Raw genomic sequence first — 18,186 nt, forward strand, 5'->3', positions numbered from 1 at the left:
CAGTTTGTGGATGATAGGCAGTACTCATGTCTAGACGAGTTCCTAATGCTTGCTGTAATGTCTGCCAGAATCTTGAAATAAATCTGCCATCCCTATCAGAGATAATAGAGATTGGTATTCCATGTCTGGAGATGACTTCCTTTAAATACAGTCGTGCTAACTTCTCCATCTTGTCATCTTCTCTTATTGGTAGGAAGTGTGCGGATTTGGTGAGACGATCAACTATTGCCCAAATAGTATCAAAACCACTTGCAGTCCTTGGCAATTTAGTGATGAAATCCATGGTAATGTTTTCCCATTTCCATTCCGGGATTTCGGGTTGTTGAAGTAGACCTGATGGTTTCTGATGCTCAGCTTTGACCTTAGAACACGTCAAACATTCTCCTACGTATTTAGCAACATCGGCTTTCATACCCGGCCACCAAAAATGTTTCTTGAGATCCTTGTACATCTTCCCCGTTCCAGGATGTATTGAGTATCTGGTTTTATGAGCTTCTCTAAGTACCATTTCTCTCATATCTCCAAATTTTGGTACCCAAATCCTTTCAGCCCTATACCGGATTCCGTCTTCCCGAATATTAAGATGCTTCTCCGATCCTTTGGGTATTTCATCCTTTAAATTTCCCTCTTTTAAAACTCCTTGTTGCGCCTCCTTTATTTGAGTAGTAAGGTTATTATGAATCATTATATTCATAGATTTTACTCGAATGGGTTCTCTGTCCTTCCTGCTCAAGGCATCGGCTACCACATTTGCCTTCCCCGGGTGGTAACGAATCTCAAAGTCGTAATCATTCAATAATTCAATCCACCTACGCTGCCTCATATTCAGTTGTTTCTGATTAAATATGTGTTGAAGACTTTTGTGGTCGGTATATATAATACTTTTGACCCCATATAAGTAGTGCCTCCAAGTCTTTAATGCAAAAACAACCGCGCCTAATTCCAAATCATGCGTCGTATAATTTTGTTCGTGAATCTTCAATTGTCTAGACGCATAAGCAATCACCTTCGTTCGTTGCATTAATACACAACCGAGACCTTGCTTTGATGCATCACAATAAATCACAAAATCATCATTCCCTTCAGGCAATGACAATATAGGTGCCGTAGTTAGCTTTTTCTTCAATAACAGAAACGCTTTCTCTTGTTCATCATTCCATTCAAATTTCTTCCCATTATGCGTTAATGCAGTCAAGGGTTTTGCTATTCTGGAAAAGTCTTGGATGAACCTTCTGTAGTAACCAGCTAGTCCTAAAAACTGGCGTATGTGTTTCGGAGTTTTCGGGGTTTCCCACTTTTCAACAGTTTCTATCTTTGCCGGATCCACCTTAATACCTTCTTTGTTCACTATGTGACCGAGGAATTGAACTTCTTCCAACCAAAATGCACACTTTGAAAACTTAGCGTACAATTCTTCCTTTCTCAATACTTCTAACACCTTTCTCAAATGTTCACCCTGTTCTTGGTCATTCTTTGAGTAAATAAGTATGTCATCAATGAAAACAATGACAAACTTGTCAAGGTATGGTCCACACACTCGGTTCATAAGGTCCATGAACACAGCTGGTGCATTAGTTAAACCGAACGGCATGACCATAAACTCGTAATGACCATAACGTGTTCTGAAAGCAGTCTTTGGAATATCATCTTCTTTCAACCGCATTTGATGATACCCGGAACGTAAGTCAATCTTTGAATAAACAGACGAGCCTTGTAGTTGATCAAATAAGTCGTCGATTCTCGGTAGTGGGTAGCGGTTCTTGATGGTAAGTTTGTTCAACTCTCGGTAGTCGATACACAACCTGAATGTACCATCTTTCTTCTTAACAAACAAAACAGGAGCTCCCCACGGTGATGTGCTTGGTCGAATGAAACCACGCTCTAAAAGTTCTTGTAATTGGCTTTGCAGTTCTTTCATCTCGCTGGGTGCGAGTCTGTAAGGAGCACGAGCTATTGGTGCAGCTCCTGGTACAAGATCTATTTGAAATTCAACGGATCGATGTGGGGGTAATCCCGGTAATTCTTTCGGAAATACATCGGGAAATTCTTTTGCAATGGGAACATCATTGATGCTCTTTTCTTCGGTTTGTACTTTCTCGACGTGTGCTAGAACAGCATAGCAACCTTTTCTTATTAGTTTTTGTGCCTTCAAATTACTAATAAGATGTAGCTTCGTGTTGCCCTTTTCTCCGTACACCATTAAGGGTTTTCCTTTTTCTCGTATAATGCGAATTGCATTTTTGTAACAAACGATCTCTGCTTTCACTTCTTTCAACCAGTCCATACCGATTATCACATCAAAACTCCCTAACTCTACTGGTATTAAATCAATCTTAAATGTTTCGCTAACCAGTTTAATTTCTCGATTCCGACATATATTATCTGCTGAAATTAATTTACCATTTGCTAATTCGAGTAAAAATTTACTATCCAAAGGTGTCAATGGGCAACTTAATTTAGCACAAAAATCTCTACTCATATAGCTTCTATCCGCACCCGAATCAAATAAAACGTAAGCAGATTTATTGTCAATAAGAAACGTACCCGTAACAAGCTCCGGGTCTTCCTGTGCCTCTGCCGCATTAATATTGAAAACTCTTCCGCGGCCTTGTCCATTCGTGTTCTCCTGGTTCGGGCAATTTCTAATAATGTGGCCCAGTTTTCCACATTTATAACAAACTACATTGGCATAGCTTGCTCCGACACTACTTGCTCTGCCATTACTCGTTCCGACACCATTTGTTCCTTTCGTTCTATTAACCCCTGGTCCGTAGACCTCACACTTCGTCGCGCTATGACCATTTCTTTTACACTTGTTGCAAAATTTGGTGCAGAACCCCGAGTGATACTTTTCACACCTTTGGCATAGCTGATTCTGATTGTTGTTGTTGTTGCGGTTATTATTGTTGTTGGGATGATTGTTGTAGTTGCTGTTGTTGTTGTTGTTATTGTTGTTGTTGTTGGGCCGTTTGTTGTAGTTGCGATTGATGTTGCGATTGTTGGGATAATTGTTGCGATTGCTGTTGTTGTTGTATTGGTGATTCTTATCACCATTTTCCTCCCACTTTCTTTTGACTTGCTTCACATTGGCCTCTTCAGCAGTCTGTTCTTTAATTCTTTCTTCAATCTGGTTCACTAGTTTGTGAGCCATTCTACATGCCTGTTGTATGGAGGCGGGCTCGTGTGAACTTATATCTTCTTGGATTCTTTCGGGTAATCCTTTCACAAACGCGTCGATCTTCTCTTCCTCATCTTCGAATGCTCCCGGACACAATAGGCACAATTCTGTGAATCGTCTTTCATACGTGGTAATATCAAATCCTTGGGTTCGTAACCCTCTAAGTTCTGTCTTGAGCTTATTGACCTCGGTTCTGGGACGGTACTTCTCGTTCATCAAGTGCTTGAATGCTGACCACGGTAGTGCGTACGCATCGTCTTGTCCCACTTGCTCTAGATAGGTATTCCACCATGTTAACGCAGAACCTGTGAAGGTATGCGTAGCGTACTTCACTTTGTCCTCTTCAGTACACTTACTTATGGCAAACACCGATTCGACCTTCTCGGTCCACCGTTTCAATCCAATCGGTCCTTCGGTTCCATCAAATTCCAAAGGTTTGCAGGCAGTGAATTCTTTGTAGGTGCATCCTACACGATTTCCTGTACTGCTAGATCCAAGGTTATTGTTGGTATGTAGCGCAGCCTGTACTGCGGCTATGTTTGAAGCTAGAAAAGTACGGAATTCCTCTTCATTCATATTCACTGTGTGTCGAGTATTCGGTGCCATTTCCTTCAAAATAGTCAAATGGAACAAGTTAATCATACAGAATATTAAGAGTAGTTAATAGTATTTCGTAGCATAATATGAACTCATTTATAAAAGCTTTTTATTCATATTAGCGTTTTATAAGTTTAAATTCGGGTAGTACCTACCCGTTAAGTTCATACTTAGTAGCTAATATACAATTCAACTACTACAATTCTATATGAAAAACTGATTATAATAATATTTCGCGTTCAAACTTTTATACAATATTTTACAAACTTACAATACCGCTTATTTTACATAAAGCATGAAATATAGCACACAATAACTTTGATACAAGATAGTTGTGAAGATAATTCTAGCTAGTACACAAGTCGTTCAGCAAAGGCAATAAAGACACGTAATTCATACGTCCAGAAACAAGTCATGCATTTTGGTTTTACTAGGACTACTTCCCATCCTTGGTCTTGTGCAACATAACCGTTATGGCCGTTGATAAGACAGCGTGTTGTAACGTCGTCAAAGGGACGAGGGTTACGTAATGTCCAACAGTCCCGTAACAATCTAAAAACCTCATTTCTTACCCCAATTACCGACTCCGTCACTTGTGGGAACGTTTTGTTTAATAGCTGTAGCCCGATGTTCTTTTTCTCACTTTGGTGAGAAGCGAACATTACTAACCCATAAGCATAGCATGCTTCTTTATGTTGCATGTTAGCCGCTTTTTCTAAATCATGAAGTCCTATATTCGGATACATTGAGTCAAAATAATTTCTTAACCCGTTGCGTAAAATAGCATTTGAGTTCCCCGCAATATATGCATCAAAGTAAACACATCGTAACTTATGGGTTTCCCAATGTGATATCCCCCATCTTTCAAACGAAAGTCTCTTATAAACCAAGACATTCTTGGAACGTTCTTCGAATGTCTTACAAACTGATCTCGCCTTAAATAGTTGTGCCGAGGAATTCTGACCGACTCTAGACAAGATTTCATCAATCATGTCTCCGGGTAGGTCTCTTAAAATATTGGGTTGTCTATCCATTTTGTGTTTTTATACTGTAAAATAGACAAGAGTTAGATTCATAAAAAAAAAATACTTATTAATACAAGCAATTTTTACATATATCATAAAGCATAAGCACACTATATTACATATATTACACCACATGAATACAACTATCTTATTCCGACTCGCTTGTTTCTTCTTCTTCGGTTTTGGTTCGTTTTGCCAAGTTTCTAGGGATATATGATTTTCCCCTAATACGAGCCGTCGTTATCCACATTGGTTTAGAAAAACCTGGTGGTTTAGAGGTTCCCGGGTCATTGTTACAACTTAAGGACTTCGGGGGTTGACGATACATATAAAGTTCATCGAGGTTGGAATTAGATTTCTCTATTTTTATGTCCTTTCCCTTATTATTTTCTTTTGCCTTTTTAAATTCAGTTGGGGTAATTTCTATAACATCATCGGAATTCTCGTCGGAATCCGATTCATCGGAGAATTGGTAATCCTCCCAATATTTTGCTTCCTTGGCGGAAACACCATTGACCATAATTAACCTTGGTCGGTTGGTTGAGGATTTTCTTTTACTTAACCGTTTTATTATTTCCCCCACCGGTTCTATTTCTTCATCCGGTTCCGATTCTTCTTCCGGTTCCGATTCTTCTTCCGGTTCCGACTCTTCTTCCGGTTCCTCTTCGGGAACTTGTGAATCAGTCCACGAATCATTCCAATTTACATTTGACTCTTCATTATTATTAGGTGAGTCAATGGGACTTGTTCTAGAGGTAGACATCTATCACATAATATCAAACGCGTTAAGAGATTAATATATCACATAATATTCACATGTTAGAAATATATAGTTTCCAACAAAATTTGTTAAGCAATCATTTTTCAAGTAAACACGGTCGAAGTCCAGACTCACTAATGCATCCTAACAAACTCGATAAGACACACTAATGCAAAATTCTGGTTCTCTAAGACCAACGCTCGGATACCAACTGAAATGTCCCGTTCTTATTGATTAAAAACGTTCCATATTAATTGATTTCGTTGCGAGGTTTTGACCTCTATATGAGACGTTTTTCAAAGACTGCATTCATTTTTAAACAAACCATAACCTTTATTTCATCAATAAAGGTTTAAAAAGCTTTACGTAGATTATCAAATAATGATAATCTAAAATATCATGTTTACACACGACCATTACATAATGGTTTACAATACAAATATGTTACAACAAAATAAGTTTCTTGAATGCAGTTTTTACACAATATCATACAAGCATGGACTCCAAATCTTGTCCTTATTTAAGTATGCGACAGCGGAAGCTCTTAATAATCACCTGAGAATAAACATGCTTAAAACGTCAACAAAAATGTTGGTGAGTTATAGGTTTAACCTATATATATCAAATCGTAACAATAGACCACAAGATTTCATATTTCAATACACATCCCATACATAGAGATAAAAATCATTCATATGATGAACACCTGGTAACCGACATTAACAAGATGCATATATATAAGAATATCCCCATCATTCCGGGACACCCTTCGGATATGATATAAATTTCGAAGTACTAAAGCATCCGGTACTTTGGATGGGGTTTGTTAGGCCCAATAGATCTATCTTTAGGATTAGCGTCAATTAGGGTGTCTGTTCCCTAATTCTTAGATTACCAGACTTAATAAAAAGGGGCATATTCGATTTCGATAATTCAACCATAGAATGTAGTTTCACGTACTTGTGTCTATTTTGTAAATCATTTATAAAACCTGCATGTATTCTCATCCCAAAAATATTAGATTTTAAAAGTGGGACTATAACTCACTTTCACAGATTTTTACTTCGTCGGGAAGTAAGACTTGGCCACTGGTTGATTCACGAACCTATAACAATATATACATATATATCAAAGTATGTTCAAAATATATTTACAACACTTTTAATATATTTTGATGTTTTAAGTTTATTAAGTCAGCTGTCCTCGTTAGTAACCTATAACTAGTTGTCCACAGTTAGATATACAGAAATAAATCGATAAATATTATCTTGAATCAATCCACGACCCAGTGTATACGTATCTCAGTATTGATCACAACTCAAACTATAAATATTTTGGAATCAACCTCAACCCTGTATAGCTAACTCCAACATTCAAATATAGAGTGTCTATGGTTGTTCCGAAATATATATATAGATGTGTCGACATGATAGGTCGAAACATTGTATACGTGTCTATGGTATCTCAAGATTACATAATATACAATAAAAGTTGATTAAGTTATGGTTGGAATATATTTGTTACCAATTTTCACGTAGCTAAAATGAGAAAAATTATCCAATCTTGTTTTACCCATAACTTCTTCATTTTAAATCCGTTTTGAGTGAATCAAATTGCTATGGTTTCATATTGAACTCTATTTTATGAATCTAAACAGAAAAAGTATAGGTTTATAGTCGGAAAAATAAGTTACAAGTCGTTTTTGTAAAGGTAGTCATTTCAGTCGAAAGAACGACGTCTAGATGACCATTTTAGAAAACATACTTCCACTTTGAGTTTAACCATAATTTTTGGATATAGTTTCATGTTTATAATAAAAATCATTTTCTCAGAATAACAACTTTTAAATCAAAGTTTATCATAGTTTTTAATTAACTAACCCAAAACAGCCCGCGGTGTTACTACGACGGCGTAAATCCGGTTTTACGGTGTTTTTCGTGTTTCCAGGTTTTAAATCATTAAGTTAGCATATCATATAGATATAGAACATGTGTTTAGTTTATTTTAAAAGTCAAGTTAGAAGGATTAACTTTTGTTTGCGAACAAGTTTAGAATTAACTAAACTATGTTCTAGTGATTACAAGTTTAAACCTTCGAATAAGATAGCTTTATATGTATGAATCGAATGATGTTATGAACATCATTACTACCTTAAGTTCCTTGGATAAACCTACTGGAAAAGAGAAAAATGGATCTAGCTTCAATGGATCCTTGGATGGCTCGAAGTTCTTGAAGCAGAATCATGACACGAAAACAAGTTCAAGTAAGATCATCACTTAAAATAAGATTGTTATAGTTATAGAAATTGAACCAAAGTTTGAATATGATTATTACCTTGTATTAGAATGATAACCTACTGTAAGAAACAAAGATTTCTTGAGGTTGGATGATCACCTTACAATATTGGAAGTGAGCTAGCAAACTTGAAAGTATTCTTGATTTTATGAAACTAGAACTTTTGGAATTTATGAAGAACACTTAGAACTTGAAGATAGAACTTGAGAGAGATCAATTAGATGAAGAAAATTGAAGAATGAAAGTGTTTGTAGGTGTTTTTGGTCGTTGGTGTATGGATTAGATATAAAGGATATGTTATTTTGTTTTCATGTAAATAAGTCATGAATGATTACTCATATTTTTGTAATTTTATGAGATATTTCATGCTAGTTGCCAAATGATGGTTCCCACATGTGTTAGGTGACTCACATGGGCTGCTAAGAGCTTATCATTGGAGTGTATATACCAATAGTACATACATCTAAAAGCTGTGTATTGTACGAGTACGAATACGGGTGCATACGAGTAGAATTGTTGATGAAACTGAACGAGGATGTAATTGTAAGCATTTTTGTTAAGTAGAAGTATTTTGATAAGTGTATTGAAGTCTTTCAAAAGTGTATAAATAGATATTAAAACACTACATGTATATACATTTTAACTGAGTTGTTAAGTCATCGTTAGTCGTTACATGTAAGTGTTGTTTTGAAACTTTTAGGTTAACGATCTTGTTAAATGTTGTTAACCCAATGTTTATAATATCAAATGAGATTTTAAATTATTATATTATCATGATATTATCATGTATGAATATCTCTTAATATGATATATATACATTAAATGTCTTTACAACGATAATCGTTACATATATGTCTCGTTTAAAAATCATTAAGTTAGTAGTCTTGTTTTTACATATGTAGTTCATTGTTAATATACTTAATGATATGTTTACTTATCATAGTATCATGTTAACTATATATATATCCATATATATGTCATCATATAGTTTTTACAAGTTTTAACGTTCGTGAATCACCGGTCAACTTGGGTGGTCAATTGTCTATATGAAACATATTTTAATTAATCAAGTCTTAACAAGTTTGATTGCTTAACATGTTGGAAACATTTAATCATGTAAATATCAATCTCAATTAATATATATAAACATGGAAAAGTTCGGGTCACTACAGGTCAGCCCTTAGCCACCCTCCCGAGATCATCATCTCGGCTAGGGTTATCACGGTAACCGGACCGGAGGTTAATGCCGTTGAACTAATAAAACCCTCCTCTATTGCACTCAAGCGTGTTTCTATCCTAGGCGGAAATATGCTTGATCAAGTGGTGCTTTCATTGAGAGCTACAACAACATAGCTCGCATTCTTGCCATCCAGACCGACTCACACCTAATTGTGCCTGTAAGTTTGTTAATGTTTTAATAATATCTAGATTGTACTTTTAATTGCGTAAATAAAGCTCAGATTTATTAATAATAATTGCAATATTAATCGTTGCAATATGAGCTGATTAATTTTCACTAGTACAATCGTGGGAAATCACAAACATTGGTAAAAAGGATTTTTGTGGGTTGGTGTCGGTAGACAACGGCAATAAAAAAGGGGTGGTATCCACCTGATTATCTCCATGGCTACACATGGCCAATCAATATTACACCACGTTTTATCCCTTCTGTATTTATATTATGACACTTTTATATTATATACATCGATATCATGATATCTCATTGGCTTTTTCGATGGATTTGCAGTTATACATGAGTTATTTTATTCGCTTGGTAAATATCAATTTTTCATATTGATGACGGTCAATAGAATATACGTCTTTGTTTCACGAGTCATCGGGATCACTATATGAATCTTTGATTTCTTTCTAACAAACATATCTCACTTGTATTATCGTATATGTAAGTTTGTGCTTGTTTCGCATATAATCTGACTAGGACTTACAGATTAACTTATGTTCATGTTGCTTGCGAATTAACTGTGATACATGATACATGAGTTATATCATCTCGGCTCTTCGTTTCTTTGCATGCTGAACAAGGTTGGCCACTATTAGTTTCATGAAACTCGATGTATGGCAATCTTAATCCATCTACCGTTGACCGGGAAGTCAGATTCACAAAACTCAGAATTTAAAACCGAATAATCTTTGCGTGAAATCCAACATCGGGGGATCGCAACACCTTCGGGCGTGGCTGAAATGCCTACGGGCGGAGCCGTAACGTTTTCGGGTAGATCAGAGTTCATTCGAACTTAACCCGTGATCCTTTTTATTCTCAAGATACCTTTGTGTTCCGGAGCTTGCACGCTTAAGGTAGGTGTCAATCGATACAACTGGTTGTTTCGAGAAAACTGCGAATTTTTTGCATCATCTAGATTGTTGAACCATATATGCGATGCGTAGTCGCGTAGAGCTGGAATAAAATAATTAACTTTTGCTTTCATAGTTTCCTTTTCCAGAAATTCAAGAAAGTCTTATTTCGTATTTAGGCAAGTTTCTAATCTTAAGAAAGGGAATATCTTTTATTTATAAGAAAGATTGTACAAAGTAATTAAACAATATTGCTTGGATAAAACAATATTGCTTGCACGCTTCCTGGAAGTCTCAAAAAGAAGAAAGGAAAATATTGTTTCTTTAATTGGAATTGGTGTCCGTTAATCAATTTAACGATTGATTGAATACGCGGATTATTTGTACTTGCATTCACGGTTTTGTGTGCGTTTTGCACCAACATTTGCACAGCCTTTGCGGCGATTTTCATTCACGGTTTTGTGTGCGCTTTGCACCAACGTTTGCGCAGCCTTTGCGGCGATTTTCAGGTGAAGCACTCGCAACTAATTAGCGCAGTCCTTTGCGCCTTTGCGTTGGTATAGTACTACACACGGTACTTTACGCAAACATGAATGGGTGTCGAACTTCATGTCATCGATTTTATTGTCATCGTGACGGCATAAACGCGACGTTGATAACAACCGTCGTAACCTCACTGTCGATCGTTCCATTGATCAAAACCCCGATTGAATTTTTCCTCATAACCAAGGCATTCGACACAATCTTTTGTGGGATATCTATTCGACATTAATTTGTGATGACCGCATGCAGTACAATTGCACAATGTTTTTCTACAATACCTTTTCACGGTGCCATAATGCGGCGTTAATCGTAAAACATCTCTGTTTGTACCATGGCCGCTCTGCGTAAGCCCATGGTCGCAGTTTATGTGCGCTTCCCAACACTGCACACCCATTCACACGATTCTTGGTGTGGTATATGGCCCGATTCTTTGCACATATGTTCGCATCATGTTTGCGCAGTTCGATTGCAGCCCGAACATTTCCTTGAAAGTGTACGCAGTTTCAAGAATAGACAGCGTATTCTGTTTGCGGCTTTCCGGATGCTTAATTGTAGTCTTGTTCGGGGTCGATTTACATTCCATTCCATATTGGAGCTCTAATGGCCAAACGTGAATTTTGGGTTACCAAGATTAATTCACAAAGAACTTTAATACTTTATTTTCATGAATGCAATGCGCATGGTTTTGATGCATAAATATGCAGATGTGATTAGTTATATAATAAAGGGTCATGCGTATGCTTATGCTTTGTTATAAATATTTTTCGCTCATAACAACTTAACATAATATAACATAGCCAGTTTATATCAAATGCCTATTTGCGCGGTCATTTGTGCGGTTCATTACGCGGTCCTTTGTAAGTTCCTATTACTTTAGTGTTAAGCTGTAATATTTCTATTAAAATTTCATACGCGTTTTTTGCCCCTAAAGGTGGCCGGTGTCAACTTAGTGTTGGATTTCACCACCACAAAATACTTTCGTAGTATTGAAATGGGGGCTAGCATGGTACCAGTTTAGTAATAGGAAATGTGTATTCTGCTTTGTAATATTCGGCCGTACAACCCATTTTAGGTGGGCCCGTTTGCACAATATGTGTTCTTCGGAGTATCTCCCCTTTAGGAGGAGCGTCACTATCCCTCTGGATAACACCGGGTCGCTCCCGTTTCATGTTTCGTTGTGTCGTCATTGACTATACTAGTTTGTCAGAACTGACGCACTTCATTACCTTCTTTATGATGAGGGCGTAGACTTATGACCCAAATATTTTGCAACAAGCTTCAACAATACACGGTATCTTTCCATACTACCTTTACGCGTTAAGTGTCATTCATGGCATTAATCCCGCATAGAACCATTCGCACTTCTACCGGCTCTATTGTATGTTTTATTTTGTTCATGCTTAGAGCAACTTTACATTGCGCCATGGCAGCTCCGCATAAGCCCATGGCCGCAGTTATGTTCGTACTTCGCGTACATTGCGCTATGGCGAATCCGCATAAGCCCATGGCCGCAGTTATGTTCGTACTTCGCGCACATTGCGCCATGGCGGCTCCGCATAAGCCTATGGCCGCAGTTATGTTTGTACTTCACGAGCATTGCACCATGGCAGCTCCGCATACGCCCATGGTTGTGGATTCGGTGTTGCGTAGCTTGAACAGTTCTTTGAACGGTTATTTGTGCAGTAATTTGTGCGGACTTTCGCACAACCCTTTACGTGGTCTTTTCTGCGGTCCCCTGAGCGTCCATTTAAGCGCAGTTCTTTGCGCAATGTCTTGCACGGTTCTTCCACTAGAATTCTACCCGTGTTTCCTTATGCGTTTCTGTATCATCCTTGAAGGTGGTGTCAACTTAATGTCCGATTTCAACACCACTAAATACTTAGTAGTATTGAAATGGGGGCCTACCAGGATATGTGGTTTCAACTGATAGGGAAGGTTTGTTTCTTTTAGCGAAGACCCTAAGCCGGAAGTACACACTTCGCTTTGCGCCATGGCGGCTCCGTGTAAGCCCGTGGCAATGTAGTTCATTTGTGCATTACGCACGTTGCATAGGACCATGGTGGCTCCGCATAAATCCATGGCCGCATCTTATTTGGCATGCGACGACATTAAAGAGATGTAATATATAGCTAGTTGGACTTGATCACCCACATCATTAGCTTATGCATGATACACCTCTTCTTCGCATGGCTTCTCGCCTACTTCCTTGCCTACAATCATCTTCATGATTGGTTTTCGTGTTTTAACCGTATGATTAACTATATGGGTTTTCCTGGTTCGTCACATGATTACAATCATTCGACGGAGGACGCAATGTCACGTGGATTATACTCTATCGAATCGATAGTCGAGTTACGGAAGCCATCGTCATCATTCATTCATTTGTGGTTAAGGTTAACAGGTCAGTCTCTTACGACGGTAACCTACAACCTTCACGGAGACATTGATCAACGAGCGTTATCAATGGTGGACTTAACATTTAACCACCCCATCGATATCATCATATTGATCTGGGTTATACACGGTAGCCGGACCAGAGAGTTAAATTCTAAGATCCTTAAACCCCACATTACTCACAATCCCGTTAGGATTGTCTACGGTTTACGAACCGAAGACTGGAATTCTGTTGTCCTCAAAATTCTATTGTTCATGGCAAGATTAAACGCGTCGCGGATATAATAACTTTCAAATGCCAATAAATCTCTCGCACATATTTTATCAATAGTTTATTGTGTGGTTCCTGCCTACTTAAGGGGTGTCCTCTAGCCCCCGTGCGGCAGAAGCCTGTTTGGTTACAAGGCTAGAATATAACGGCAGGTGAAGGGAATTGGTTTTCCCCAAGCCAAGCGCCACGCAGACTAGAAGGCTGCCAAGTCGACTTAAAATACGAGCATTGGTTTGCTTGTGCATATTAAATTATCCCAAGTATTGGTTTACTTGGGGAAACTCTTAAGTATAAAAACAATGGTTTGTTTTTAGTTAGCATTGCCTTACCACACAACTAAGTGCACCCCTAGTACGTGACAGAGCAAGTGATGTAACTTATGAGTATAAACTTTTTTCGTGCGGACTCACACACGGGCTTTTTGTTGAAATATTGGTTTATTTTACGCAGCGCCTGAAATTGTGCATAGGTTTTGGTTAACTTATGCGCATATAGTGTGAATTGTCTTAATTCGCGATAATAGGCAATTACAATCAAATGCATAAATGTCCATGATTACGCTGCGTAAGCGCATGGTTACTTGATATCCCTCACAAATATGTGGTAGGGATGCCTCAATATGACTCTGAGATCGGACTCCGCGAGTCCGAGATGCCTTGTATACAACTACAAGTTCCGATCAGCTAGTTGTTTCAGGATGTTATTTTGACGTGGTCTTATTTATAGTTCGCCATGACATGTTTTCACATTTCATACCGAACTAGGGGGCGTGATGGTATACTATCAGTATCCCTACAGTTTTGTTTTTGCTACATCGCTGCTTTGTGCATTGCGGATGGTAGTGGAAGTTAGCAGGCTCACATAGCTGCATTGCGTTAAGCATTTCGAGTAGTTGTGGTTAACATGCATGCGTCACATTTGGTCGTATCACGCATGATTGCAATGCGCAAGGCTGTGTCGTGCATAGTTATGATGTGTGGGCCGTACTGTGCAGGTTTCCACCCTACGGATCCCCGCTCACCTCATGACTGCGTGGCATGCGGAGTTATTACATCGCGTCATCACATTACTATGTGGATTCGTTATGCATTTGACTTTGTAGTCGGTGCGGGTTATGTGATGAGTTATTGGCGGTGGCATATTTGTAACTTCGATATGACAATAATATGTCACACCGAACTTGGGGGACTTGATGATGGGCGGTACCCATCGGGCCTAGTAATTGGACTTAGTCCATGGGTGGCTATTAAGTCTCCCTCCTAAACCCTAATTCCCTCTTATAAATAGAGGGGTCACCAATCAATTAGGGGATTGATTCAATACACATTCTTCTCTAGGGTTTTTACCTACCACTCTTGGTAGGGTTTTTCCCTTCGCTGCCAATCAGAGCGCTTTCCATCGGCCGGCGGTCAGCCCTTAGCCACCCTCCCGAGATCATCATCTCGGCTAGGGTTATCACGGTAACCGGACCGGAGGTTAATGCCGTTGAACTAATAAAACCCTCCTCTATTGCACTCAAGCATGTTTCTATCCTAGGCGAAAATATGCTTGATCAAGTGGAAACGAGGATTTCGTGATTTACTGTGACGTTTCACAACAGGGTTTTGGTTGCGTATTGATGCAACGAAAGAAAGTGATTACCTATGGATCACGACAACTGAAGGTACATGAACAGAATTATATGACGCACGATTTAGAACTTGGGGCTATGGTCTTTGCTTTGAAGATTTGGAGACACTATTTGTATGGTACTAAGTTTACTATTTTCACGGATCACAAGAGTTTGCAATATATCCTTGACCAGAAACAGCTCAACATGAGGCTGAGACGTTGGATAGAGCTATTGAATGACTGCAACTACGAGATTTGCTATCATTCTGGCAAGGCTAATGTAGTTGCAGATGTCTTGAGTAGGAAGGGAAAGGTTAAGCCTATTCGAGTTAGAGCATTGAACATGACTGTTCGAAGGAATCTTAATTCTCAGATACGTGATGCATAGCTAGAGGCATTAAAAGAAGAGAACGTTGCTATTGAGTCACTCAGAGGAATGGACAAGAACTTTGTCATTCGAGAAGATGGAATCCGATACTTCTTAGATAGAATTTGGGTACCGAGATTTGGCGGATTAAGGGAACTAGTGCTAGATGAGGCACACAAGACAAGGTATTCTATTCAACTTATGTTAGTAAGTGCTCAACCTGTGCTTAAGTAAAAGCAGAGCATGAGAAACTGTCAGGACTACTAACACAGCCAGAGATTCTCCAGTAAAAATGGGAATGTATTACTATGGATTTCATTACTAAGTTACCTAAGACTGTGGGAGGTTATGATACGATTTGAGTTATCATTGATCGTCTCACAAAGTCTGCTCATTTCCTACCGATTAAGGAAACGGATAAGATGGAGAAATTGGTACAAATCTATAAGAAGGAAGTAGTTTCTTGACATGGAGTGCCGATATCTATTATTTCCGACTGAGATAGTAGATTTACATCTAGATTTTAGCAAGCTTTGCAAGATGCCATGGGAACTCGTTTAGACATGAGTACGACATACCACCCGCAAACTGATGGGCAAAGTGAGAGAACAATTCAGACACTAGAAGATATGTTAAGAGCGTCTGTGATTGATTTTGGAATTGGATGGGATAGACATTGTAACACCCTGCCAAAATCGCCATTGACGTGGATGTTAACTCTGGTCCCAGTGTTCGGCTTGACTTCTAAGTAACAGCAGAGTTCTACAGCGGAGCAATATATCTAATCACCCGAGACAAAACATGCTTAAAGTGTCAACCGAAAATGGTTGAGTGAACAACATAGGTTTAATAATCAAAATAAGTTTTTAGACTACAAGATTTAGTTATAAAGTTTAATCAGTTCGTTAGTAGTGCTGAGGTGTATGATATCGAAACTAAACAAGTTACCCTGTGTGATCACTTTATTCGTTCATGTCGTTAAATCATTATTATGTATCCATTGACCAACGGTCATCCGGATAGAGACGTCGCTCTCAATAGGCCTATTCACAATAATTAAGCTTGCCAAAATTTCAGCAACTAACGATATCATGGCAGGGATTAAGCATGAATCAAAGCATGTCATTGCACAGTTTGAACTAATCACAATAAAGTTTTCAAGTACTTGTGTCTACGCGTAAAACAGTTTAAAAGCAAGCATGTGTCTCACCCCAAAAGTTCAAAACAAGTATATAAAGATTGTTAAAAAGTGGGGCTATGAAGTTCACGTTAATAGCAAATAGATAATCCACGCAAGTTATATGATCGGAGTGTTGAACACGGAGATCTCAACCTAGAGATATATTGTTCGATTAGTTAATGTCTAATAGACATAAAGTTTGTTTATTAATATAGCAAACTATATTAACAGTGACCGTTTTCGAGAAAAGTTATATTTATATTAGTGATAATATACTTAGTGTACTTAAGTGTTACTATATAGATAAGTGTATAAGTTATACTAATAATAGTATTATTAGTCTTTAATTATTCAATTATTATGTAAACTTTTCATTATATGTTACATATATAATTATACCTATGTGATACATACATATATATATACATTCTTTATTATTATTATTATTATTATTATTATTATTATACATGTATGTGTTCATAACTATATGATATATATATATATATATATATATATATATATATATATATATATATATTAGGTGTAGGTGTTACATATACATAAGTGTAAGATGATACATATATATACTTATTACTTTTTTTTATTATATTTACTAACCTTATATAACTTACGTAGTACGCCTTCATACATACATACAGATGTACATATACACACATATATACACATACATATACACGTATGCATGTATTCACATATACACACACATATACCTATAATGTATACATGCACATACGTACGTATGCATGCATGCATGGATGTACACTTACAAACCATATAATCAAAACCTACTTATCATATTCATTAACCTTAACCTTAATAAATACTTAACTCATCTTTATAATCTATATCATAATCATTATTATTTACTAATCAACTATTATTATTAGCTAACTTATTAATCAACCATAATCTTTCATTATAACATCTAACTAATCTCCTAACTTATTCACTTACATAAATTCATAATCTCTTTAATCATACCTCTTTATCATAAATTCCTAATCTTTTAAGTTTTACAAACTTTAATCTTATTAAACTAGTTTTATGAGCATTATATCTTAACAACTTTAATCTTATATTTATTTAACTAACTTATTAACATTAATCATAATCTTTCATTACATCCTTTAACCTTATTCATAACTTGTAACACCATTCATAATTCTTATTCTTAATCATTATCCAACTATTACTTCATATTCAAGATCATACCCTATATCTTAATCATCCTCTCATAATCATTTTTTTAACTTATCCATAATTATTATTCAAATCTTTTATTCATTAATCTTAACTTCTTCTTCTTTTCCTTACTAACATACTCAAGTTTATAATCTTTTTAATTACAATACTTAATCTTCTACCATTAACCCAAATCTTTATTCATGTTACCTAGGTTATAAATCATATTCACATCCAATTCATGTTCATAATCTTTTACGATAATAACTAATCATATTCATCAACCTTATTCAAGTTCATAAAACTATACCCCTTTTATTTTATTAATCATCATCACTTATTAATATCATATTTCTTATTCAAGATACATATTCTGATTAATCATAATCATAATCTTATAACTTCATTAACTAGTTTCATGATATTTATAATACCTTTAACTATTTTTA

This window comes from Rutidosis leptorrhynchoides, chromosome 6 (assembly GCF_046630445.1).
Source record: "Rutidosis leptorrhynchoides isolate AG116_Rl617_1_P2 chromosome 6, CSIRO_AGI_Rlap_v1, whole genome shotgun sequence".
In the NCBI taxonomy this organism is placed as follows: Eukaryota; Viridiplantae; Streptophyta; class Magnoliopsida; order Asterales; family Asteraceae; genus Rutidosis; species Rutidosis leptorrhynchoides.